We start from the raw sequence: 27,500 nt of genomic DNA on the forward strand, positions 1-27,500 counted from the left end.
TGGCACATGTTTGCGATAAACTTTTTTACTCCTTTACTCCTTCCAAGTACCTCGTATCTCCTTGCCTCCCTAGCCTGCTGCTTCAGAACTTAGAGAATGCTTTCCATAGCTATGCTTTTTGTGGCTAGCAAGTTTGGAAAAATCAAGATTTTAGATTCTATTTTTAAATGTATTTTCTGTTATTGCAGTGCTCCACACTTGTGTCTAGTTCAAAAGATACATCAATTGCACAGGAACAGTAGAAATCAGCACTACTTTTAGACTTAAGTATTCCTTTTGGCCTTCCAATTCTGTTGTGCTGCTACAAACTCATAACCTCATCCTCTATGGCTGATAAACGATGTAGTTTTGGTTTATAATGGCAATATTAGTATCTAGAATGATGATAGGTAATTCTTTGTTAAAAAAAAATCACGCTTCATTTCATCAATAGAAATCAAGCTATACAAATCACTTCCTTTTGTATCATCTTCATTAGCTGAAAATCTCAAAGTTTGGTCCTGTAATCAGCTAAGCTTGGAAAATGGCTAGAGGGGAAAGGCAGGGATTTAGTGCTTAAGTCACTTTGCTAGTCTTAAATCCTGGGACTAATCTGTGCCAACTGAGACTTCACAATTGCTCCTAACTCTAGACTTCCCACCAAGAGTATCCCAATCACTTTGAAATAAATAGCAAAGTAAGGCACGTGCAGCAGTGCTGTAGAGCACTTTTCATCTCGGCAGAATGAATGTCTCACACTGGCTTCCAGGTTACCACATTTGTCAGGAGTAGCCAAATCAATGTGTTTAAACTTCTTCTTGGAGAACTAGGAAGACTGCAATGAGAGGGAAGGCTCCAGCACAGCCAGTGCTACAAAAAATGCTGCATAAAACCAAGCAGGCCAAAGAATAATTCGTGCCGTGAGTCTTTGGCTTCCCTCAGCAGACTGGGAGATGCCTTTTCCCCTGTGCCCTATTAATGAGATGTGAATTAGAAGCTCATAGTCTATCTAGATGTTATCTTACAAGGTATTTAAAGTACAAGCTGTAGCCTCCTGCCCACTGCTTGCCTCCATTACCAGGGGCTCCCTTCCTGGAACTGAGTTTCTAGGCATGAGAAGTCACTGCCTTCTAAGGCACTGGCTTCAAAAGAGCTTTCTAATAGTTTATTAAAGCAGCTCTAAGCCTTTTTTTTCCCTCCTCCATTTTGGTAAAATATTTATTCTTTCTTTAAAGAGCAGTTTGATAGATGTAATCATCTAAAGAATGTCCTGCCAGTTTTAAGTTAGTCACAGATACAGCTGTGCAGATCATGTTTCCTGTCAATACCAGAAACTTGTCAACCCCCTTCTCTTACCAGTTCTTCCCTCTTCAGCTGTGCCACATTCAGGCTTTCTTGTCTTTGTCTGCTAGCACCTTCCCAGGCCCTTTCCTTACTTATCTACTCATCAGACAGACATTTTTACTCCCCCCATTAGCTTCTTCCCTCTTGACTTCTGCAGCTTTCCTGTGCAACCTACTTTCCACAGAAACCTGCCCAACTCGAACACAGGATTATCACCCTCACCTCTAAATCCTCGATAATACTTCCAAAAAAATAGGTAACTAGTGGATGAGCTAAAATTCAGAACATCAAAAACTTTATGCAGTGCAGGATCTGGATAATGTTATAGGAAGTCACTTGAGCAAAGGCGGTTTCCTCTCACGTGCAGGAATAGTGACCTTGTGAATGCTACAGAGAAGATATAAAATTATAGCATCAGGTCTCTGGTCTTTAATGAAGTCAATTTAACTCCAGAGATAGGAAGATTCTTCTGCACAGATGCTCTTATACCTACTGCTGCTGTTAAAATTAATAAAAATATTGCTGCTGATAACCGTAGGGGAAGGGTTTCACTTTTATTTTAACTGTGAATTAAATTTCTGTCCTGTTTATATTATGTTTGGCTTTGAGACTTGACCTGTCAAACATCTTATTTTGTATATTTTGCAGATACAGGGGTAAAAAGTAAAATATGTCCATCTTGTTTTTAGAAAACTGTCTCTGGGTCAATTCTATTTAATTCTGCTCATACAAACTCCTCCACTAAGGGTGCAGAGTGGGGCTTTCCTACAAAGAACCACAAATTTAGTAAATTAGCCAGGTTGTATTCTGACATCTGTCAGAATACAGATCACCACCTTGTCTTTAATGAGACCAGCTTTGGAGAAAGACACTATTCAACATGAAAGACAATCTCAGTTTGCTTCATTATTTCTAACTGGCTCAACAGCACAATACAATGCAAAGCCAGTTCACATGTTTTTTTACAAGTACAATTTCCCTATGATATGATTTTTAATATAAAATACTGGGTTTTGTATGTACTAAAATGATTCAATTTAAGAATTGCAAAGGTTTTTTTTTAAGAAAACCAATGTGTTATAGTAATTTGCTTATTAAATGCCTACAATCAGATACTGCATTCTACAGGCAAAGAATTTCTACAAAAGTACCCAGTTTCTAGCTATGTAGCTGTGATTTGCACATTTAAAATGATAAATTTAAGCCCATCAATAGTAAATCAATTGCAGGTATAAAAGATAAAACTGAAATAATTCATCATATCACTATAGGAATACACAGAATGGATGTAATGGGTCATTTTGACTTTAAATTGAAGTCTGTTGCTAGGTTTTTCAAGGACAATTCACTTTACAAACCTTTAATGTATACATAAAAATCATCCATCAGCACATCTGATCCAAATATACTAATGATTTTTATTGGTCAGATCTTGAAAGTGAGGTTTATTTTTATGGAGTATGCATTAATTAACCCAACATGTACTATCTTCCAGTATATCTAGCCAAGTACTTTCATTTAAACATGTTTATTGTGAAATGTTTGCATTCCCAACATTTGTGGCCCACACACAGACTATTTCATACTTCACTTCTGAACAGTTACAAAAGTTAAAAGGAGTTATTGTTTTTGATTAATGCATTTTTGGGGACTTTTTTTTAAACGTTTCAAAACTATGCTCTGAAGACATTCCTCTACATGAAAACATTGAAATGTATTTATCTTGAAAATAGAGTATTAAGTGAAAAGGAGTGGGATTCACTTTAGATCGTTTCAACTTTTGTATGGAAAGTGAACATTATGAACTTTTGTATATCATTTGACTGAACTTATGCAGAATATTAATTGACCAAATTGATGTAACCATCAATCATAAAAAGAAAAGCCATGTACACAGATACACAGAGTGGTGCATTACAGATGGGACTTCTAAGGCTGTGGCTGTCATCTTTTGATTAAGAAAAGGAAATGATTTCACTAAAAAGATATTCCCTCTTGTGTTGTTTTGTTTTAACTGAGTTTGTACTTTCCACTGAACTGGACATATTTATTGAGACTCATAAGTTACTTCACGGTTACCAACATCACTGTAATCTCAACAAACTATCTTTTTCTTGCCAATTATCTAAATATCATAACTATAAAATATCTTAAAACATTCTCTATAGTGTAAACATCTTAGCTACAAAGCTTTAAGTGTAAACAGTATGATGCATCAGAATGATTTTAAGCGATGTTATAAAAACTGCTCTTAAAAACTAAACAAAAATGTAAAGCTTCCATCTGTTTTATGATTTTTCCACTGTAGAACTACTGCTGTGTGCCAGTTTACTGAACCATGGCTTGCTAAAGAGATTGCTGGGGTCACAGATTGAAAAAACAAAGAGCAAGTTTTTAATGGTTGATTTTTTCTCAAGTCTCCTTGATACAGTTCGAACAGAATTACGTGCATGGCAGCAGAAAACACAGAACATAAAATTGCTCATGTCGCCTGTTGCAAGGGGGACCCTTCACAGGAAGATTAGCATTTTGCAGAAGATGTCATTTAAGCAATTATCTGAAGTTCTTTCGTGACTGTATACCTATGTTGTCACCACCAAACAGCTGCTATGCTGTGAGGCTTTGCTCTGCGTCTGTACAGAGTTAAATACAGATTGTAGGTCTACATCAAAGGAGGGAAGGCACCCACACAGGCTGACTATGTGTGAATCTTTACCCCAAAAGGACAGAATAGTTCTGGACATTGTTTTCACTGAAAACTGAGAGAAGAGAAAGCCACACAGAGGCAAAAAAAAAAAAAAATTCTTAAATGTAGCATTGCATATTTAAGAATTTAAACAAAGGAAATAAGGAACCCACCTAACTACTCAGTGCGTAGCTAGACTTTATATTCTTCTAAAAGCTACAATGCTTTTATGAAATCAGTTTACATCATACAAGAAAATCTGAAGAACTTTTCTACAGCAAACTACTTCAGCACACACTTAACTATGAGCATTTGAATAACCCCACTGCAGCCTCAAGACCATCTTTCCACACATTTATGCACTATGCTGAAACACGTTTCCAAAATCAACCTCATTCACTTCAGTCAGTCTTTCCACATGAACGTGGCCAAACTGCACAACTACAATGTGGTAGCAGTGTTTGGGTTGGAATCTCCCAAACTGTGAAAAATATAGGTACTCCAGGCTGCCACTCTGTTACCTTATCTGTAAACTGTCCAGAAATGACATGAGTATTAGAGGCCATTCCTTAATTTAATACTTGCTAGACAGCAATCATCAAAACTTAGAGTCCCTCCTTTCTTCTGAGACCTTGTCACCTGCTGAAGTCTTGGGCAACAAGTTTGTATCCTCATTGGAGCAAACACCGGGACCCTGGTTGCCTGTCACCAGTCTCTTCCAGGAGAAGCTCTGGTGAGAATGCATTTCCACTGAGGCATCCACAGCCAGGCAGTCTGAGTTCATACCCCTCCTACCTCCTCTACATACACAACTACCACCTAGTGCAGAAGTTCATGCCTGACACAGAAAAGAGTCAGAAAATAAACCCTTCAAAGGCAACAATCTTTTTACTGTCTATTGGTCTACAAATTCTCCATCTTCTACTCCATGTGTAGGGGAAGAAAAGCAAGCAAGCTGTCATCACACGGAGGGACTCTGTCTCTACCCCCTGGTGTGACTCCTACACCACATAGAGATCTGGCACACAGCTTTGATGACACTTCCTAAATGAATCCAGATAAATTCATGGGTAAACTGTGTTACCATTACCCCTATAAGAAAGGCAGTTCATTTCTGAGAACAAGTGATAGGATCCAAGCCCCACTAAAAGATGCAGTACTTTGTCCCAGAACTGTACCAGTGCCCTTTCCATTTGAGTCTAGGACCTCCTTTTAGGGTTCTGCACTCACACAGGATTAAATCTGGTAATCCTTACTCATGCAAATATTAGCCACCATCAGGAAGGTTTTACTTTCGATGCTATGAAGTGTATGTCTGCACTGCAGTCCCTGGGGCATTGCACTTGCAAGCTTTGAACTGGCTTGCTCAGATGCCAAAAAGCTTTCTAAGAAACTGGAGAGCCAGCACAGTGGTACTGCACTGTGAGCCTTCCGAAGGACAACGTCTGCAAGGGTGGCAGTAACTCCAGTGCAAACATAACCTACACAATTCAAAGGCTAAACATCCTCCTTCATATCCATATTTCTCCTCTGCCACCAGTCAGTCCAATAAAAAACATCTCAAGTCACAAGTATTAGGTCTCCTTCCCTTAAAGAGTATTATTTGAGGATGGAAAAGGAAAAAGGCCTTCAACCCACCATGCCAGCTGTTTAATAACTGTGAGGAAAAAGGATGTTTGTCAAAGGCACAGATATATTTTAGCTATTATGTAACAATCCATTGCATCCATGCTTTTTCTATGTCTGCAACAGAAAATAGCCTGTTTTATGGGATTTTCAGGGATTCAACTAGAATACAGGTATATTTAGATATGATACACTTAGATATTTGAGATTCTCCCACCTTTCTAGGAATTATTCAAGTCAATTCAAGAATTGATCCCATTGTATGTACAATATGTCTTACCTGCAGCCAGAGCAGAGAAGTCTAGTAGTCTGTGCACATGTCTAGGGAGAAGGGACAGACATCAACGCACTCTGGGGCTCAGGAGAGATCCTTTAACCTCTTTGCCTTGGTTTCTCCATCTGCAAAAGAGGGCAAAAATGAGACCTGAGTAAATATTATAAAACATTGTAATTCAAAGTAAAATTTGGAGTTAACAGCATTAGAAACACGTAACTGCTTTCTGTTTTTGTCTGTCTGCAAAATTTGGAGCATATGTGCTGTACCAATATTAGCATGTCTTCACAGTCAACATCTAGAATGAATGCTTAAATATTCATTGACTTCAAATTTCAAATTGAAGTTTGAATTGACATTCATTCTGTAGATGTAACAGCATCAACCATTAATCAGGGAACAGAAGTAATACTACTCAATTTATATAATCTATATACTGTGGTCAAAATGTATACTTCTAGATATATAATCTCAAAATTTAAAAGTATTAGCTGCTTAAGTAGATCATGTGGTACGTCCCCTCCCTCTTCTAACTGGCTGATTTATGTAACTGAGCAACCAAACAAAAATTCTGAGATGTATGTTCTGCTGTAACATTCAAAATTTACATTGTGTATTGAATCAAGTAAATACGTAACTCATGAAATCAGGGAACAGAAGAAATAACATGATTTAGGTAACCAGCTATGACTATAAATTTATAAATAATCAAAACAAAAAGCTCTACGAATAAAGATTTTTAAAATGCATTATTCACTGAAGAGTTCTGTCAGTAACTACTGAATAAATACTTTCCACATTTACAAGAAAAGAAAAAAAATCCCAAATGTACCTAAGGAGTCACTATGACTTGTTTGTTCAGATCTACCTACCCAGTTATTCTTCCCTCCCTTCCTCCCCCTTAAACTATACCTATATAAATGGAAATTCAAAGCCTATAGTTTCTAATGCACTGTCTTTGTGGATTAGTTAATTTTTAGGCAAGTTACAGGAGTATCTAGTGCAAACATTTACATTTACTAAAAGGGGGGAAAAAGAAATATGAAGTTACCAAAATCATTATAGCCATTATTTGAACAGAACATTTCAACCCTGCTGAATGCTTGCAGTTTTTGAGCTCTGTCCTTCTGGTATCTTTTCCGGTCCTTTTTTTAAACTACATTCATACAGATACCATTGACCAGCACAACAGTCACTGAGTGCATTTCTTCCCTGCAATTGCTTTGCATTGCCCCAAAATTTTGCACTTGCCAAATAATGTCACGCTTTTCTCAAGTTTTTGGTTACTGTGCAGGTTTTAGAAGTCTTAATCTTCAGGGAAATTCACTGTGGTAAAGAATGAGAAAAGAAAGGAGGAAACATGATTTAAATGAGCTTGTGTCTTCTACTTAAGCTCCCAGAGAGATATTCAAAGTTTGAAAATGCAATCTCCAGATAAAGATGAAAGCTCCCGTGTTATGTCTCTGTAAACCAGAGCAGAATTGGCACTTAGCACATTGTCCTGTCTGCTGATGGGAGCAGCATGGATGAATCTGGCCAGTCCACTTGCACTTCTCTTTCTGAAACCAGTAATAAAGTTTGAGAGGGGTTATTTTTAAAGCAGCTCTTAGAGTGTTCCAGTTCACTACTGTCAGCTTCAGATCTCGAATGCAATTTGATTTATAATTACATTTTAAAAACTAGCATTAAAATAACATTAGAGGGGTCATAATCTGAACTTTTTAATAGGCACGTAGCATATATTTAGAAATGGATCTCCAACAGGATTCATCTGGAACATATTCTGGCTGGAATTCCTTCCTTCAGCCATTTCAATACTCTGCTGAAGCTGGTGTGCCAAGAGGCCATGGTGGAGTCCTGTATTTCAGCATTGCTTCAAATGGAAACTGACTGAAATATACTGCTGAACATTTGCTAGTCAAGGTCTTTTCTTGCATTAGTCAGGCCCATGTTTGTAAACACCAATGTGTGAGAAAGGGCTGGGGAGTCTGGAATAAGGCCTCTGCATTGAAAAGACATGTGTTACATCCCTTGAAAAATCCAGTTGGCTCCATTGCTTCTGAACCTCGAAGCCACTTTAATTTTCTTGGTCTCTGTGGCACAGAATGACTTGAGGGCATTCACCACTTTGAGTAGTTCCTCGAGGTCAAGTTCTGCTCATGCCAGCCAAAACACACGTGCAGTGAAAAAGCAGCATTCCCAACAACTGTTCCTACCTGTCCTCCCAGCTGTGCAAACAACTCACACACGCACTCAGGGAACCTGTGCCGGCACCTCCTGAACACAAGATGGGCTTCAGATGGGTGCACTGGTACCTAACTACAACTTCAGAGGCAAAAGGCAGACAAGGAATTCAGTTTCTGAACACTAGTGCTGAAGTAAATGAGCTAGTAAAAAAAAAAAAATCCTGTGCCTTAAAACCAAGTTTGAAATTTTATAGGCTTTTACTCCATAATTTGTACTTGAGCCTTCTGTTATTTTTAAACAAATCTAATTTCTTACAGCTGTGAAATTTACATTTTAAGAGTGTCTAGTGGCCATGTGCATTAATTACTTTATTGTAATATTTTAATGAGTTTGGGGTTCAACTCTGAAAGAATCCTTCTGAATCCCTGCTTCCCCACAGAATTACACTAGAACCTGATTCAATCACAACTTCACACGCCCTGGTCCAAACCCTGATGGACTTGCACAATGCTTTCAGTTGTTTTATGAAATCACTGAACTTTAAAACTGGCTCCAGATTTTAGGACTTCTCACCAAACTAGCCCTTCCCTGATTCAGGAGCAGAGCTAGGCTTTGAGGAAGTTTGTATTTAGAGCTGAACTTGCTGGCTGAGTCTCATCTCAATGAAGGAGGTAGCAAAATGCAAAGTTCAGCTGTGACAGTTAGAATTTGGTCCAATCTTGTTCAAAATGACACACAATGATGCAATTGCTTCCATCTCAGCATATATGACATTAAAACATGCAAGGCTAAAAGATTAACGTCCCTAAGGAGTATCTAAATTCACCAGGGCAGATTGAAATGCACTACTGGAAGATTTCCACCTTTGTAAGAAAACTGAAAAGTACTGCAGTATCCATACTCCTGTCATGGTATCCCCTTTATGGATTTTGGTGGTTTGTGTCATCCTAAATTATTTCTTCTTCATCTATGCATGTGCATAAGCAGTGGTGGGACATAAGTAAAATGAACCTGTTTTTTCAGGCAGTTTCCCAGAAGGATTTAGTGCCTGTCCTTGCACTGCTACAGGTGCAAGCGCTCCTCTCAGGACTGAGGCAGAAATGTGCAGGCCATTGAGGATCTCTAGAATTTGAACTGAAGAGATAAACCTTCTTACAACATCCAGTGCACTTTAATTCTCTATGAATAAGCTAAAGATGCAAATCCATAACACACTGAACAATGGGTTCAAGTACAAATACAGATAAATGCAGGGAAAGTGGGACTGACTGTGTTTAGCTGACTGTGATAACAGTAAGAGGTTCATCAGCTGTCAAGTGCCACTGCACACGCTGCACCCACAGAGTCATGCTTGGAAATCTGACCACTTTTGTCCCCAACTCTCACCTCTCTTGGCTAGGGCAAACACAGAATTGCAACTTAGTGAACTACCCAGCTTTTTAAAAAGCATGTTTTTAAACCACTTACAATAAGAGCATCAGTTATTATTCAGTACATGCTTTTTATCAGATTGAAGATAAACTTTATTATAACTGGTGGAGATGGTATCAATGATTTGTGGTCTATGTGAATTCTATAATGAGAAATGGTAATCTGTCTTGGGGCAAACAATATTGTTCTGTTTACTATGCAATTAGCAATATTAAGTCAAGATTCTATAACTGATAGCTGAAAATAGGGGTGGTAGGAAGAAACTGGAAGCACTGGGAGCTGTCACAGGACAATTATCTGAGGTCTATAAATTATTTACGGTACTTTAGCCTGACATTCCCTCTCATCCTCCAAAAATCTTCCTCAGCGCTCCAGAGATGCTAGCTGTAAAAGTATCAAGACTGTCAGCAGTTTGGGGCAAAGCCAGAATCTCTTCTTGTCGTAAATACTGAACATACAGTATAGTGCAGGAGCTTCATTTTCAGAAAGGCAGCAATAAAATAAAGAGTTCAAAAAAGAGTTTTACTCTGAAATAATGAATCTCTCCAAAAAGAGTTTTACTTGGAAATAATGAACCAAGAAGCATGCCAAAAAGAGGTGAGACCTAAACTCCGATTCCTGGCATATTTGATGTGAAATAAAGACAGAGTATTTCCCCTCCATTTAATCTCTTCAATAATCTTATAAACTGAGTCCCATACCTTGGTGTGACCAAAACCCTGCACTTCTTGTTTACTCTTAGATCAGCCTTAAGCTACCACCATATGGAGCTGGGAACACCACAGACAGAGCAGAAACAGTCCTTAACTAATGGTCAGAGTAAATTGTGTTGGGAGTCAAGTGGGGCCATTTTCAAGTGGCTGGTTAGGAAAAGGCCTGACCTATAATGGAGCTTCTGTGTAAAAGAATACATTTTTAACTTTGCATTGTAAAAGACAGACCCATAAGTATGATCAGTCACAGAAATTTCACAGCCTTTTTCTAGTCTGTTCCTTGCTGTACACATGCAGTCCAGCCCTTTTGGCTCTGATTCTGTAGCAATAAGAGTTTTGAGATTACCTCAACAGGAATTCAGAGCTACAGCACAGAGTTTTCACAGTGAACAAGAAAGACCTATAAAGTGTTAGGGTCCTCTTTGCTAAACTGATCTTTAAAAAATAAAAAAATTTAATCAGATGATCACATTCTTAAAGTACCCAAATCCATTTGTAGCTCTCTGGAAATGTGATGCTCCCCAGAGAGCTCCATTGCACCCAGCAGGCAAAAGCCACATTTAAGGCAGCATGACACAGCAGCACTCTGGCAAGCAGGGTGCCACGAGGAAGGGACTGCTTCTGGCAGCCTCATAGCCAGCTCTGCACCCTTTTCCTTAAGGATTGGTGCCTTAAATTCCATATAACACTGAATGACATCTGGCTGATCCAGAAAATTAGCAGCTTATTCCACCTTTGTTCTCTGCCTTCTTTTAGGACGAGCAATCAATGACACCACAGCAGGCAGAACCCTCCGGCACAAAAGCTAACAAAATTGTAGAATGCTCAAAGGACTGATGTAAAACTTAACAGAGAGTTACAGAAGGGCATTCCCACACAGAATCTCTGTATAAATTCCAATGCTACATGGAAGGGCTCTCAAATTCACTTGACTTTCCTCAACAGTGCAAGGCAAAACCAGCATCAAATGACTGCAAGAGCAGCCTCTTTCAAACTGATAAAAGTACAAGCAGTTTTAATGAAGTGTGCAGTAAATCTGAGGGTTTCCTTTGCGCAAAATGACACTGAATCAGAGTTTCACAGCAATAAAACAAATGTAAAAATAAATGGGAAGAAAAACAAGGAGAGGAGTATAAAACTCCATGTTCCTGTACCTAATATCTCAGTGATCGGCGGAAGTTGTGCACAAATGTTTACTTTACAAAAATCCACTCTTTCAAAGGAAAAACACTCAATAATTGGTATTTAAAGGGCTTAATTCTTTTTCTGAGGAGATCCTGGGTCAGGTCATTCTTCTTCACTATTGTTCAAAATTTATTCCCAGATAAAGAATTTCTCCTACACTAATAAACAGTTATAATAATTTTCTCCAGAAAGCCTTTTGTTTCTTTCAGTAATTAGCCTGCTTAAATGTTTTAATGGAACTACTGACATACAATAGCACAAAAGGTCCTCTGACCATAATATAAAGTGAGAGATGAGATTCCTAAAAACTTTTGTATGAAGGTGGTCTAGGATTGACAAAAACAGACAGCTATAAAACTATCTTTAAAGGTCATAAATTAGGTACTCTCTTAAATGTAATTCATTCACTGTTATAGGAGTTTGATTCTATTAGTTGTCCTATGCATTTTACAAAATAGAACTCCATTAACATTATTCACTTATAGCTTCCCTCTATAAGTGGATATTCTGCTCAACAGGCTTTAAATAGATTTTTTTCCCCCCTGAAATTGCTATTAAGCATACTTTTACTCAAAGGGCAAAGTAGGCACAGGATTATGCTTGTACTTCATGCAAAGGATACATTTTCAGCAATCAGAACCACATTCCTATGAAGTAAAAATACTCTATATAAGCCGATTGTTTCTATCCCTCCTAACCTTGCTCAGTAAGGACTCTATTCTGATCTTTTGGGTTACACACAAGTTTTCTAATTTGGCTGAATAAAGGTATCTTGTTGGGCAGCTTCATGAGCATATTCTGTGTCTTGAATTCTGACCTTGATATGTTCAAGGTGGATCTCAGTTATAAAATGCTGCTCAGAGAAGGAAAAAATATTTTAATTTTAAAAAAATCAGGGTTTTTTTGGGTTTTTTTTTGGTTTTTTTTTTTCTTCAGTTAAGGAATACATTATAGAAGTCCTGCTTTTACATACCTGGCTTTAGACAAACACTAAAATTATAAACCTTGCTAAAGTGACCACAACACATACATAGCCACAAGATTTTTGGAGCAATTTGCCTAACATGTAGTTACATTTCAGCTACAGAAACACCTACTGTAGCTCATACACCTCTGATTTCATTAGATGACTCCATTCTGCACAGGCAGAGGGGCATTGTGCTGGGCCAAACCCCAGATCCCACAGCAGCCTCAAGGGATTTTAGCCACCTGCGATGCTGAGCCACACGCCGCAATAATCTGACACACCAACAGACTCTGACCCATTGAGGTGCTGGAGCTGCAACAGCACAATCTGTACATAAAATATGCATATGCTAAGAGCCAAATCCTCTTTCAGCTGGTTACCATATTCTGTGTTCATGTCTTACTGCTTAAAGCAGGACACATGGCAGAAATCCTACACTGTTGTTCTTCTCATCGGCCACACCAATCCCAGATAATCAAGTCAGGGCAGACACTTTTCTCAGAGGAAAGGGTTGAATTTCATCTGACCACTGAGCTTCAGCTTGCACTTGAGGTTCTAATTTTCTCCAGGTCTTAGCCCATTTCTGTCTTGCTCTGGCACACACTGCCCTAGTAAGTACATTTATTACCTTAGTAATTCCTCTGAGGGCTGTCTTACTTTCACTTTATATCTGAACTCGCATAAGCATCTCCCCATTTTACAAGGAAACATTTATTAGTCTCTGATAGGAGCTTCCTGTTCCACCCTGCAGAATCCCATTGTCTGTTACTCTTCAAAAGCAGGCTTGCAAGTTGCACCGCCCTGGGCAGCTCTCGCTCGCGGTGTTTGAGCACTGGCCGTGCAGCATGGACATGGAGAAGGCAGGGAGGGGCATGGCCAGGCACCCCAGGTTATCTTCCTGGCCTGTTTGCAGCCCTTTACTCAGTAGGCCACACACAGAGTCAACATGGGGCCCTTACATAGTGGTACCTCCCACCAACTACCATCACTGGGTGACCCTGCAATTTCTAGGCTGCCCCATTACTGCTCCTTGTTTATGCCCTTGGGACCAGTGCAGAAAAGACCTGTGAAAGTCTTCTTCACCCAAGGTTTCCTCAACTATGAGGTTGATCTTATTACTTTGGGATACTTGAACAGTAGAGGGTAAGCCTATTATATCATAAAAACAGGGATTTCTGCTGTAATTCTTCCAGTTCACAGCTAATTATCATACTTGAGAGCTGCTCATGGGATTTTTTTTCCAGGTAGTTGTGGATCATCACTGCATATTCCAGGTCCACCCTACAAAAATCCTCAGTGTAGCAACTATTTGGTAAAGTTGGTCCTGTTCAAAAACTGCCCAGCGTTCTACAGTGTTACATAGGAAACTTTGGCTGTGATCCTCTCCAACCACAGCACAGACGTATCATCAGTGGAGGTAAAAAAGTATAATCACTAGAAAATAAAATTGCATGGATTTGCTCCAGCTGTAGGTCTGGGGACAAGAAAAAGATTTCAATGCACAGTCTGTTTTGCTGGAAAACATGTGAAGTCTCTCATCCACATCAGCCTGCTATTTTTTACTTCTATGGGAGCAGACAACATTCGTATTCAGCTGCTCACTTATAAATAAAAAACATTTTTACATGGGTGGATTGGAGTGGCCTCTTTTTTCCCCCCTCTTTCGGTTCCCATTATTTTATATATTACACACATGTTCTGTCAGCGAAGCTCACTTTGTTATCTGAAACATCTGTGGTACCCTGCTGTGGAGAAGGCCAACACTGCTGCTGCTGTTGCTGCCTGTCTTTATTAGCCACTGATTTGCTGATGTCGTCCTCCGACGGCTCCAGTTGGCCTCCGCAGCGCCGGGGCTGCACGGCACAACTGTGGGGTTCTGTGACCTGCCAGAGGAGTCCTGCAGGTTCACAATATGGCAGTTGCCCTCTCTAGGAGGGTATGAAACCAAGGTTTCATGTGGGAGTTCATGCAAGCACTGGTGTTTGTATTTCTAAAGAAATCTCTGTGAATTTATCTGCAATGCCATTGCAAGGAGGCACATCCTCATCAGAACAAAAGGAACTCCCGCCTGAGGCTCTCATGAGTTCTGGTTGTTGAGCAGCCATAATATTTTCCATTTTCTTCTTTTTGGCCAAGAGAAAAGTTACATGGATTGATCTCCTTTAGCCTTATTTTCAAGTGCATTTCACAGTTATAATCCTGACATGCTGCTCAGTCCCATGAAACTTCCTGGGATCTACTGTTGCTGAAAAGACTATTACCTAAGGCATATATGTGGATTTCTTATGGAGTCAATAAAAGTTTTTAAAAGATCAACTTAGATATGAAAATATGTATACGTTTCTTAAATAACATGTTTATAGATAAGATATTCAGGTGACCTGATAGGAAATGAAGCTATTTCTATGTATTTTATACATGTACTTTCAGCAAGCAATAGCACTTCAGTAAAATCAGCTTAAACATTTCCCCTCTTAAAAATCAAAACTCTCTTATCTTCATACGGATTTCTTATGCAACAGATGAGGAGAATATACATTCCATAGAAGAATTTGAGAGATGATTGTTAAACCACAAAATTTAACAAGAATATTTAGGGGAAGATGCAAGAACAACTCACGAAAACACTCACATGGACCAGATTTCCAGCTGATGGCATTGCTTCTATGGGCCTACTGTTTTAAGAAACTGCTCTCTAATACAAAGGTAAGACTATAACAATTTAAAGGCACTTCCTTTCCTTTTTAAAGAAATCTATTTATTGATGACATAAAAATCTGAGCTGAGTTCTGAATCCCATAGGTACACTCAAACCTGCTTCCTTTTAGATTTTTCAGATCTCTCAAGGACTGGGAGCCTGATACGGAGAATAATTATGGTATGGAAGCATCACATGACTGCTGTCACAAATCTTTTACATGCAAGTCAGTGTGCATATGTGGCCAATTCAAGATTCCAGATTGAAGACTGATGTGGAGATAATTATAAATTAAAATAAAACACAGCTTTTGAAATAACACCCTGTTTTCTTTACAAAGCAATTGATCACCTAACCCCAGAAGGAAGGTTCAAAAGTTACTATATAACAACGTGCTAGTAGCAAGCAGCTTGCTATATCTTTCAGGATCAAGACCATGATGACAAGGATAGAGAATCAAGAAAATAAATGCCACAGACATCTCTCGCCTCCTCAACCCCTTTTTGCTCAGAGCATTAATTACTTTTAAATTTGGTTTGTTTATATTAAACAGCTTTAGTGCCCCAAAACATCTAAACTGTGTGCAGAAACAGGAAGGATATTTCCATATTTAAAATCTGAACCTCATTTCCCATTCCCTGAAAATAACTGAGATGTGATAGCACTGGTCTACAAAATAAATTTCAGATTCCCCACTAACAACTTGGCATACAGTAGAACAAGCTTCAGATCTGCTCCCTGGTCATGGTGTTTCGCCAGACCAGGAACTAATCACAGAGTCACAGGTTGCTCCCCCTGCTCCAGGCATATCCTCAGAGGGAAAAATGGGAAGGGATACTGTTGCTACTGCTGCCACTTGCTGAGAATTGTCTAAGGAAGGATTTCAAATCCTCTGGAGGCCAGGGAAGTCACAGGTTTTTTCCACTACCACAGAAGTACAAAGTACCTGAGCAAAGATCTGATTTTAAACTTGCAAGATAGCTCTTATTTGGAGGAAAGTGCAAGGAAGGAATAAAATTAATGTATATGCATGAACAAGTCTAAAACTTGGAAGATGAACTGAAAAGTCAATTATCTTTATAAATTTTAAAACTGCAAACAGATTCAAGCAGGACAGTTTTTCAATCTCTCCAGATCCTTCTGCAGGACACATGTACAAGATAGAAAAAGACTTTACATAAAGAAATATGCTAACTTGAAGTGAAGATATTTATGGTTGTGGGGAAAAGAAAAAAATCAGTGCGGTGTTATGTTGGAATGATAGTAATTTCTCTTTTACCGTTTGTGTATGTCACCATCTATTGTTACGCAGTTTTTTAACATTCATCTGAATATTTCATCCATGGAAAAATTAGTCCCAGCATCTTTTTTCTGAATAATGTTTGGCGGGCATTGCTTCACAACTGCAAACAATCCTTTATTGCTATTGAGTGCTACAGTCGGGCTTGCTCCACACTGGAGGTTAGAATCTGATCCTAAGTCCATTAAATCACAGAGTCTTTTTAAAGTTTAATCCTGAGAGGATTTGAGTTATAAACAAAGGACACTATACATGGGGAAAGAAACAACAAAAACTATGAACTTATGACATTAATGCAACCTCAAGTTCAAATTTTGTGTGTGATTTAGCAAGAAGACTCTGAGCTTTCAGCAGCAGCATATACACCCTGGCATGTGGGCAAAGCTAAACTGAGCATTGATGCTCATATCCAAAACACACATATGGATCCCATTTCACTATAGACGTGATTCTTCATGTGCAAAACATGTGTCTGACTGGTTTTCTTTGGCTTTTTAAGATGTATTTCTTTTTCTCTGGTGGGGGAAGGGAGCAGAGAAGTAAATAAACAATTTGCATGGTCCTTGAATATACATTATCTGTGAAGAGAACAGTCTGGGATTCAAGGCCAGGTAAAAAGCCTGGACTTCAGCTGAAAGTATCAATTTCAGCAAACAACCAAGTGCCAACAGAGAGAAACTTAGTCCACTCTGCATCTTCTGCAACACACTAATCTATCCCACTCTATAATTGCTAGATAGGAAAGGGAAAAAGGGCTCCAGATGCTAATAACTTGGAAGTGGTAATTAGAGGAGTCCGCATTACTGCTGCGAGACTCCCATCTTCCCTTGATTACTGGAAAGAAATTTTTTTTTCCAGTGGGTCTCCTTCTCACTTCTAAAACAAGCAGCACTTCTGTTTTCCTAAGCCCCATCTCTGTCTCGCTAAACACAACAACAGGAATTTGATTGGGCCCAGAAAACTTTCTCTACCTTCCTTAACATTGGAGGATCCAACATTGGAGGATAGGTGACCTAACAGGAAAGTAGCACAAGTCCTAACTTTTAGCTATACAAGATAAAAATTGTCTTCTGCAGCCCCTCTGAGTGTGACAGAGAACAAGAGAGTCTGCTTCCCTTGTTTCAAAGGGTAACAAATATCTTTAAAGGCTTCTTGAGCATTTATAATCTCTGGGATCACAGAGACAAAGTAAGTCTGGAAAGGGTCTGAACATCACATGAGAAAGTAAAAAGGAAAAATACACTTATCACAAAGAGGGAATGCATTTGTATTATTATATTGAAATAGCACAAGGCTACAATGACAGGCTATAAATTTTTCTCTTGGACTGCAACCAATATTTTCCATTTCAAGTAACAACAGCGTAAGAAAGAGCGACTCAGAATTAATACGAATTACAGACATAAATTGGTAGGTACTTAGGTGAAAAAGAACCTCAAATTCAGCTGCTGTTAAAGGAGGGAAGGTTCACTAGCCCTGTGATCAACCCTTGGACCCATTTACACTGCTGACCAAGTGACCAAAAAGGTATGCTTAGATTTTAACAATGGTGCCCATCTTTATAATTCTCAGATTCATAGCCCAGAATGTTGCAGTGAATATTTTGGCAGTGAAAAGCATCTTGTTTCTATGTCTGAAATTTAACATTAAACATTACACTAAACCTAACCTATGTTACTAGATAATAATAGCAGTGATAGTAACTACATGGTTCTGCAGTGATGAGAATTAAGTTGCACAAATTTCTCACTTCTACTTTTTCTGATTTGATATGTCATTTCATTAAACATCCATGAATTATTGAATATTAATAATTTTAATCAGTGTTGTGCCTTAAGATATACACTTACAGACTATTAGTATTTTTCTTAACCATTTTATTGCTGCAACTAGCTATTGAAACATTGGCTACTTAGTTAAAAAAAATTAAAAATCAACCAACTAAGCAAACCAGGACTGGGCTGCAAGAAGCCTGTTAGCCAAAGCCAATGTACATTAGCAAAGCTGGATCCACAAGAAAAACAATTTTTTCTCCATTTTAAGACTCAATCTTACATTTAGTTTGGTACATGAAAATCCACATGATTTTCTAACAGGTCCATCAAACCCTGAGTGATAAGTCTTAAAGCTGAAACTGAAGCTGACAAGACCTCTTTCTTCCCCGCTATACAGACTTATAAAAAGAGAAGGACTGCAAATATAGTAAAAAAATAAAATCAATGCAAAGTGGTTTAGCACAGGTGTTGCTGTTATTGTGCTACATTTGGAAAGCCCACACATTCAGCACACCTTCAATTTGCACACCCAGCTGTGTGAGGTGGTGGGCTATTGTTAGTTTACAGGTTTGCAATGAAAAGCATGAAGTAATATTGGCAAGCTCGGGAGCTTTTTTTTTTCCTTATGATGTCTCTCTGCATCTATTTATCTAGTTCTCCTTGCTTTGTTTCTGCTTTTATATTCAGCATATTCAAAAAAGGGTCATGAGAGGTTTTAAAGATGTAATGCCACGCTCAAGCCTTTTGAACACTAAGAGAAAACCTCAAAAGGTTCACGCATAAAGGAACAAAGATATAAGGATAGCTTTGAACCTAAGGGGCTCTCTCACTGCAAGCAAGTGCATTGCCAGCATGTCACAGGTGTACACCACATGAGCAAGTGAAAAAATAAAATGCCTTTGTGAAGGGGTGTGATGCTGACGGGTCCGAGTGCAGAATGCATTAATCCCAGGGTGAGCGCGTGCATCTGTTAGATATTTATGTAGTTCCTACTAGTAGTTTGTACAGATATCTGAGCAGGTGAACGTCAACAGCTTTGAGACCATATGTTAAAGGGAGGCTGGGAGAGGGTAGGGGAAGGCCACCAGGCACTCTGTGTCTGACAGGAGGGCAGACACCTGAGCCTGAACATGGCCCTGTGTAGTCGGCACTCGGGGGCCAGCCTCAGACTCCTGCTGGCTGAGCTGTGAGACACCGGGACAAACAACTGAGCCTTCCTCTCAGTTTCCCCCTCCTTGAACGAGAGATACTGAATGTGACCACACAATGATAATTTTCTTTCACGTCTCTCTAATTTTTTTTTTTTTTTTTTTTTTAATAGGGAGTAAGTAGAATTTTTTTAATGTATTCAAAAGATTTGTTTCGCAGAGCTGCATTAAAATAATTTTTAGATGTTGACTTTAGTTTGTTGGAAGAAGACAGAGTGGAGATCTCCGTCTCCTGGTGGTTACAGGAACACACTACAGCAGGGAAGAGCCAAGTTCTGTTCCTTTGCCTGGTTCAGAAATAGTTTTATACTTGTTTTTTATGTATAAACTCTGAGACACTCAGGTTTGGGAATGACATGCATCAGAACCTGGGTCATCCCATTTCCCAGAGCAGTCTCCAGACACCCAGGCTGCATTCCTGGTAGATACATGTACAAGCACAGTTGAACCCAACATGTTTTCAAAAGCAAAAAAATCAGTTTTAAGAAAAACAATGCACTTTCAAAAAGTGACATTTTGTCTATAATGTTTAGTTTCTCTACTAAATATCCTCAGCAAGGAAATGTGAGATTCATTCATCTTTGAATGAACTTATAAAACATGCTGAGAGATCTCTGGCTGAAATGTATGATTTTTTTTTTTGAGATTAGCAAAGAGTATTAGAACCCAGAAATTATCTGTTTATACACCCCTTTAACCTAGACCACTCAGTTACTCCAACCATACATAACTTTTGGGAAATTAAAGGAAAACTGCTTTGATAATAAATGTGAATCTTCTAAAGGATGTATGTTAGGAAAATTTTCCTTCAAATTAAAATTTTCTGTGAAATGGAGAAAACAAATCTTTCCAATCTCCTCCACTTCAAACATCCTAGAAACTACCTTGAACCCTCCATGGGTTCAAGTTTCTCTCAAAGTTAAGGAAATCAAAAACTAGCTTGGGAATTCTCTAAGACCTGACTGCTAGAGGAGTAATTCCACCTTTGAAAATCTTGGTGCTATGAAGTGAATTCATCAAGAATTGCAATTTCATTTTGTCCTCAGTGGTCCATAGACACACACACACAGTGCTGGAGAAATGTGCTTTGCTCACCCTTCTGAAGCATTACAGCTTCACTGAGAACCTTGCAGGGAGGATCCACGCACAGGGCATGGGGCTTGTAGTTTAGCATTGCCCAAACTCTGCTCCCAGACATTACTAGTCCACAGTAAATCTCATGAATTTCAACAGCTCCACTGAGACTGTTGCTAAGTGCTTCTGAAAATATCTAATCACACCTTCCCATCCTCTTGTACATCTACCTCTCACAATATCCGAACACACACTCTGTAGTAGCCCTTTTCAATTTATTTCCCACATACTTCCCTTGCCAAGAAGATATTGTTCATACCTCTTCCTTCACTGAGTGATTAACTTGTTCCAATCCTTGGAAATTAAACATCCACCCCTCTTTTGCCCCAGCCCTCAACAACCTCTTGCAAGGCTCCTCTTGCAGCTCACCACCCCATGGAGTAAAGGAAGACGCACCATAATTGCTCTGTGCTTGGCACCTGAGAGGGAATAATCGCTTGTCTTTTATTTCTCTGTTTTACTTTAATAAAGCACAGTTAATAAAAAGGGGTGTGAATAAAGCTGGTGGTTTACCAGACAGCCACCATCCTTGTTGGAAGCCCCTTGGAGTTCCCCTCACTCCAGCATCTGGTCTAGAGTGAGCAAATCCCAGTGTTGCTCCATGGAAAGGACAACATCAGGAATGACATCTTCACTGTGTATTAGAAAATATTAATTGAGATTTTTAATTTGGGGAGTTGTACATTGCATGGCATCTGTAAAATATGTCCCAAATATTCTCAGGACTACGGCTCAAAGAGTTTGATTAAAATTGACTAAGATCAGTCTCTCATCCTTCTGTTTAAAAAACGAGAATTCATTTGTGCAGTTTAATTCAAAGATTTATATATGATTAAAATTACTATAAGATGTCTAGCTTTTCTGCAATAAACTGCAATGGCCATCAAAATATTGATAGTCATTGGTAAATTACTCCTGGTGTTTAATCAATGTTATTTTTTTATCATCCAATTTCTTCTTCAAGTCAGCTTCTAACACTAAACTACATTTCATCAAGGTTGGTAAAATGTTTAGAAAGGAACAGATGTCAGAATATGGGGATTGCCAATAACACTGATGGAAGCCAGTAATTTCTTTCCTGTCCAAAGGCAAAAGAATGAAGAATAATCTAGACTGTATACAATAATACAAGATTTACTACAACATTAATGGCTATAAAAAGTAAAAGTATACAAAAGCTATCTCCATTTTTTTCAAGTCATCACTAAGGGCAGTGTTTTTTAATTTGAGACAATTTTTACAGGAAAATGAAAGGTCTATGTATTCTTAAACCTTTAAATATCCATAAAATACAGATGAAGACACAGGCTAGTGTTAGTTGCTTCCAAATATACTTGTATATTAGTCTATTGTGCAAGTTAATAATTTTGCCAAATCTCAAAAAATGTAGATGCAATCTTTCCTTTAAGAAAGCGGCTCAGCTTGTTATTTACAGATTGTAACATTTACATAAGAGTTTGGTTTAACAAGAGATATAAATATAGATAAAACCCTTAGGACTTCATTCTTTAAACTGCCCTCTAAAAATCTGCCCTACAATTTGCACACTGAATTTTGTGCAGACTATTCTTGGAAGCCTTTTGTGAATTAGGGAGAACTGACTCGAAACAGGGACTGGTTAATCACAATTTTGCAAATTGTACGTAGCAATCATCCTCACATTGTGAAATTCAGATCTATAAAATGCTGATGTTTTAAAGCTGAAAAATAAATAAGCTAAGTAGGAGTACTTTGCTAAGGAAGAAAAAAAGAGTAGAAGACCCTTTGCAAAGAAATCCTTAAAAAAAATAATCGTTAGAGAAGTGGCATCATAAATAAAGTGTATCTCCATTCTAAACCTCAACTGTAAGCCCACCCTGGAAAAAATGTTTCCAGCTGACTGTTCCTGCCCAAGTCTCATGTCAACACTCACCTGAATATAGAAAACTCCCGCATTTCCAAGAATAAACCTGTGGGAGATTAGTTTTTTAGAAGCTTCCTGTATATTCACCTACAACCTGGACAAGCCTCCATTGGAGGAAGAGCTGGAGAAACTTCACCCTTCTCGTGTCCATTGTGCCCATCTCTGCCCCCAGCCAGAGCTGCTCTGACTGTTCACCAGGACTGTCACTGGAGCACCAACTGCAGCCACTTGGACACCACACGTTATGATGCATGTTGAATGCAAACGCTTGACAATAATGGCTGGCAACTAAATAGTTTGAGGGAGAAGAAGCAGACTTTATGTGGAAAAGACAATGGCTCAAAGAAGACCTTTTTGTTCTTCTTTAAGCTGCAGCTAACATAATTTCAGCAGCAGCTGACTCAAAAGTCTTCTTTTCCACAGAGGTTTTGCAATTCCTAACATTTAGTATAAATGAAGGTCTCTTTCTATTTTTTGTTCCTTTACCTGTTACAAAAGGACTTTGACAAACTGACTGTTTTGAGTGTACAAAGATATGCTGAAATTCCTGCAAAATGTTCCCAATATCATTACAATGACAAGAACTTTCCCTTGGGGTTCAACAGTGACACAGTGTGTGTCAGTCACCTTCCTGCCATTCCAAGCCCCTTCACTATGGACACAAGTCATAAACAGTGGAAACTCTGTTTTCCTGATGTTGATCCTCCCCAAAGGTCAGGTTTCTTACCTCAAACATTCCAGCAGTTGCTTAGACTGCAGTTGAGGAATTTTGTGTAACATTGCTTCTAGAAAGCAAATATTTATGTTAGTAAATACCATCAAAGTATTACTGTTATACAGGTATTCTCATTAACAAACTGCTAAATAGGAGGAAGAGAATTTTAAACTAAATGGATAAATCATACTATATTTGTGTATTAAACAAACTTAACCATCTCAGTTGACCATGCTAAGTGTTTTGTCAAACATGAAGTCCAGCTATTAACTATTTTTATGAGAATTAATATTTTCAGAATTACTACAAATACAGAATTCATGCCTTTGCTACAGAGAGCAGGCAGATGCAGAAGGCCCTACAAATAGGCATTACCAGGATTTCATAAAAGTAGTGGTCAGGCAAAAAAGAAAGAGGAAAACAAAGGACCCACAGGAACCTCTATAGGGGGATGAAATAAGGAAATTCCTCTTGAATGGGAGAGGCTTACATTCATGCCTGGCTCTGAAAAGGTAGTTCAGGGATTTAGCTTCACACATGATAAGTGAATATCCTGAACATCAGGCTCAGTTATTCTGGTAGAGCACATTTATTCACCCACTCCTGCTGGAGTTACCCCTTTTGTTGTCCTTTTCCCTTTTTTAATTGAAGAAAGCATTTAGCCTACAACTTCATCATTGCGTCTGAGTGTCAAAAGGAAAAGAGTTCAGGAATGTCAAAGTACATATTATTATTTATTCAAACAGAACAGCTTTAGCAATTTTGGCCAATGAAACAAAACTTTTTAATAGAAGGAATTTGTAAAGGATGAAAGGGAAGCTCTCCCCTTTTAGTTCCATCCCACTACTCAGACTGGAACCAAGATCTACAGAGGTAGAGCTGAGCACCTTCCTTTGTTTCCTCTGCTTGTCACTTTTGAGGCCAAGACTGTATCAGGAAAAGCTCCTATGTTACTTATTAATTCAAAATAAACCTGTATTTAAGGCCCTAACAGATTATGCCTTGTGATAAGGGAACAGAGGACATTCAAAGCAATGAAGGACTGTAAGGGCTGGGAGTCTTTCAGGGACAGGATCTAGATAATGAAAGCTCCCATAAAAACTTTGGAAGATTCTTGTTCGCTATTTTGAAGACAACCTGCCTGTGAGTCCAGATGTACTCATCCAGACTGTCAAGCACACATTTCAATGTGATCTGAGTTTAAATGTAAGATGGTAAATGAGCTATTCATCATCACACCGAATCATCTTAAATATCACCTGAGCCATTTCACTTATTTGAGAAATGTTGGCAGCTCTGGAGTTGAAAATACTGTATATTTCAGAGGCAAAATCCCCAAGACTGGATTTTTTAATTTAACATAATGAAGCCAAAAAAGTGATTTATTCCTTGTTTGTTACATCCAGTTATGCTGATAATTAGGCAAATGCTTTGCCTCTATGTTCTTGTTACCTTCCTGAGTATTTCTACTGAAGGATTTTACTCTTCATGCAGCCCAGCTTTTATTCATTATCAGAGAGCATTGTATTTTCTATTTGTTATTGTGTTTTAGGCAAAGATGTTTCAGAAACATAATTTTAGTATGGATTCAAAATTCAGATTTTCATATTCCATATTCAAAATATGAATTTAAAAAAACAATTATGTGTCTAAGAACCCACAGAGGACTCCAGAAGCAGGTGATTCACAGCCCCAGTGCACTGGGGTTGTGAGCAGCAGCCAGCTCAGGTAGGGCACAGGGCAGGTACTCAAAGAGCAGCCCAGCAGTGTTTGATTCTGTGTGTTGACCCAGACATTAGGATGTTTACTGTCTGCATCCGCCTCCTTCCCTCCCTGAAAAGCTCTGCAAAACCAAACCAGCTCACGACATATCAGCCTTCTGATGGCTACATCAAGCTCTGTGTCTCAGCATTTCTCTACTGCTGGGGAAGATTTGACCTCATGGCTCTAACAAATCACACCAACTGCCTGGGCAGCACAAGCAGACATTCCTTCACATGAGCCCAGAGGCTTTCAGGGCAACGTGAGGCATCTGCTTGAGAAAACTCTAGGCAATTGCTTAGCAGCAGAGTCGAATGTTGCTTTACAGTCCACTATAATTTTATTTTTTTACTACTACTTCTTAACAGGAGTACTTTGGAATGACTATAGTTGTCTGCTCAAAGCCAAACTCTTGCCAGATGCTGGTGCTTACAGTCCAACCTGAGAACAGCAGAATTTCCTGGTGCTGCCTCTGAAGGACACAGACCTTGATTCCATGAGCCAGAGAGACTCAAGAGATACTACTCATTAAAAACAAAATACTCAACTCCTAAAAAAAACCCTAAAAATCTACAAATCAGCATCAGGGTATTTTAAATTATCCTGTAACTCCCATAAGCAAAAGAGCTAGAAAATGTCTCTCTTTGGAGACACCTTTAAGTATTTTTTTGGCTACATTCACACAGGCAAGAGATCCTACCCTTAAACTTTTAGAGAAGCACTATAAGAAGATCCAGAGGAATTAGCCTCATAAAGCCATTTAGGAAAGTTTAAGGAAAGTAACCACAGGAATAACACCTTCTCTCAAAACCAATGAATATCACATAAGACGTGATCATGAGTTTCAAATTTTAAAAAGCTTTAACACTTTAAAGTAATGTAAATTATATATACAATAGAGACAATATAGGGAACTGTAATGAGAGTCACCAAATCTGTTTTCTTCTCTGTGATTCTCATGGCCCAGTGTCTCTGGCCTCACTGCACTTCTGCATTTGAAGCCATCTCCTGCCTTGGACCAACCTGGAGCTGGTCTGCACCAGCTGCAGCTATGCCTGCTAACTGGGGTCATTTTAAGTTTGTTTTGAATAACTTCCCCTGTTTACCAATATTTTTAAGAAGTTCAAATCTAAAATCTCTGCAGCTAGAAATGTACAACATGCAATGTGGCCAGCATAAGAAAATTTGAACAGACACTCACAATTTTCTTGGTTCCCTGTTAGGGGAACGAGAAAGATGCACATTACATCCATTATCTGTCCTTAAGTGTTTTTTGTCAAATTTTGACTCTGCCACCATCCTTCAGTGACAGACATTAGGTATGACATTTTTTGACACAATGTCAATAGTGACATCAGTAATATTTGACACAAGGCACATTGGGGTTATTTGACACAGACAATTGGATAGCTCAGGGCACTGGAGATCCAATGCATAAAGAGTTATACCTCCAAGTCACTAGTGAATATCCAGCCCAATGTTTTCTAGCTACTACCAAATGATGGCTCCTCAGAGTCTTATAGAGGAGGAGTTTGGCTATATTGAACAGATGTCCAGAAAACAAAATTCAACACAATAAATTACATTAATCTGTGCCCTATGTTGAAACACCATGGAATGAATAGTCAGTGACAAAGCTATTCTTTGACTGCTATCTGTAATTCCTTTTTAAAATGGTTGAATCCCAAAGGAGACATGGGAGGATCAAATGAGTCAGAGAACACTACAGCTCCAGTCTCCTGAATAAGATTTCTGTCTCAACAGCTTTCAGTCCCATGGCTTTCATTAACAGTTAAATACACTTAGGGGAAAATACAAATGTGAAATCTTACCTTCAATGACGTGTTTTCCAAATATTTCACAATTGGCTAATATACAGGACTCACAAATGCTGAACAGAAGCAAAATCAATTACATATATGATCACTCCAGAATTTCCTAGAGTGCCACAGTCCTGATTAAACAAAGCACTTCTACCTACATCCAATACAGCACTCATCTAAGACCAGAGTCTTGCAATATTTATTATGCATCTGGCTGAGCTCCCAATTCCTGCATTCAGCCCTGAGGTCCATTACTCAAAACCTGGAAGCTCTGGACATGAGCAGAAGGAGGTGTTAGTCCTGGGTACGTATGGAACTACCTGGACTTAGAAGGGCAGTCACCTGCCTAAGGTACCTGGGTTCTTGGAGAATTTCATATCACTAAGCCAAAGATATAGAAATCAAAGTTCCTTTGAGTCACTTCAGAGTGCATGAATCCTCTTTTGAAGCAGATGTTTTACATTTTTGTCTTACTCTGAGGTTATGCTTGTGTTCAAGCACCTTTAGCACATGCAACTTCACGGGAACAAGACTTCTTTAAGGAGAAAGGTAATGTTTTTTCAGAGTTGAGTTAGGTGTTTTACTTATAGACCTTTTTTTTTTAATAAGTACAGCTGCCAAGTCAGAGTTAATTCATGAAGAAAATTCACTCATTTTTTTTCTATTTTATATTAAAATGTGATTCACATTAGCCTGTTTATCACAGGAAGCCATCTATATGACCATACAACTGCAGAATGATGCTCAATCAATAGCTAGAACCAAAGCTGGGCTACCAACAGATTCCCTAG

At 38.6% G+C, this 27,500-nt stretch overlaps 1 protein-coding gene and 1 long non-coding RNA gene across 16 annotated transcripts in view; both read right to left on the reverse strand.

Moving 5' to 3' along the window:
* LOC137481099 (uncharacterized) overlaps nucleotides 1–27,500 on the reverse strand; it is a 340,016-nt gene that overhangs the window by 282,601 nt on the left and 29,915 nt on the right. The window lies entirely within an intron of this gene.
* Nucleotides 1–27,500, reverse strand: part of ZNF536 (zinc finger protein 536) — a 346,433-nt gene that overhangs the window by 238,357 nt on the left and 80,576 nt on the right. For 14 of the 15 annotated variants that reach the window (XR_011003324.1, XR_011003323.1, XM_068202565.1 and 11 more), the window contains one exon: nucleotides 5,916–6,034. The gene's annotated coding sequence lies outside the window, so the exon portion shown is untranslated. Of the gene's footprint in view, nucleotides 1–5,915; nucleotides 6,035–23,137; nucleotides 23,196–27,500 lie in introns of all 15 variants that reach the window. The other variant, XM_068202561.1, reaches the window with a different exon arrangement.

Source organism: Anomalospiza imberbis, chromosome 12 (genome assembly GCF_031753505.1).
Source record: "Anomalospiza imberbis isolate Cuckoo-Finch-1a 21T00152 chromosome 12, ASM3175350v1, whole genome shotgun sequence".
NCBI classification, from domain to species: domain Eukaryota; kingdom Metazoa; phylum Chordata; class Aves; order Passeriformes; family Viduidae; genus Anomalospiza; species Anomalospiza imberbis.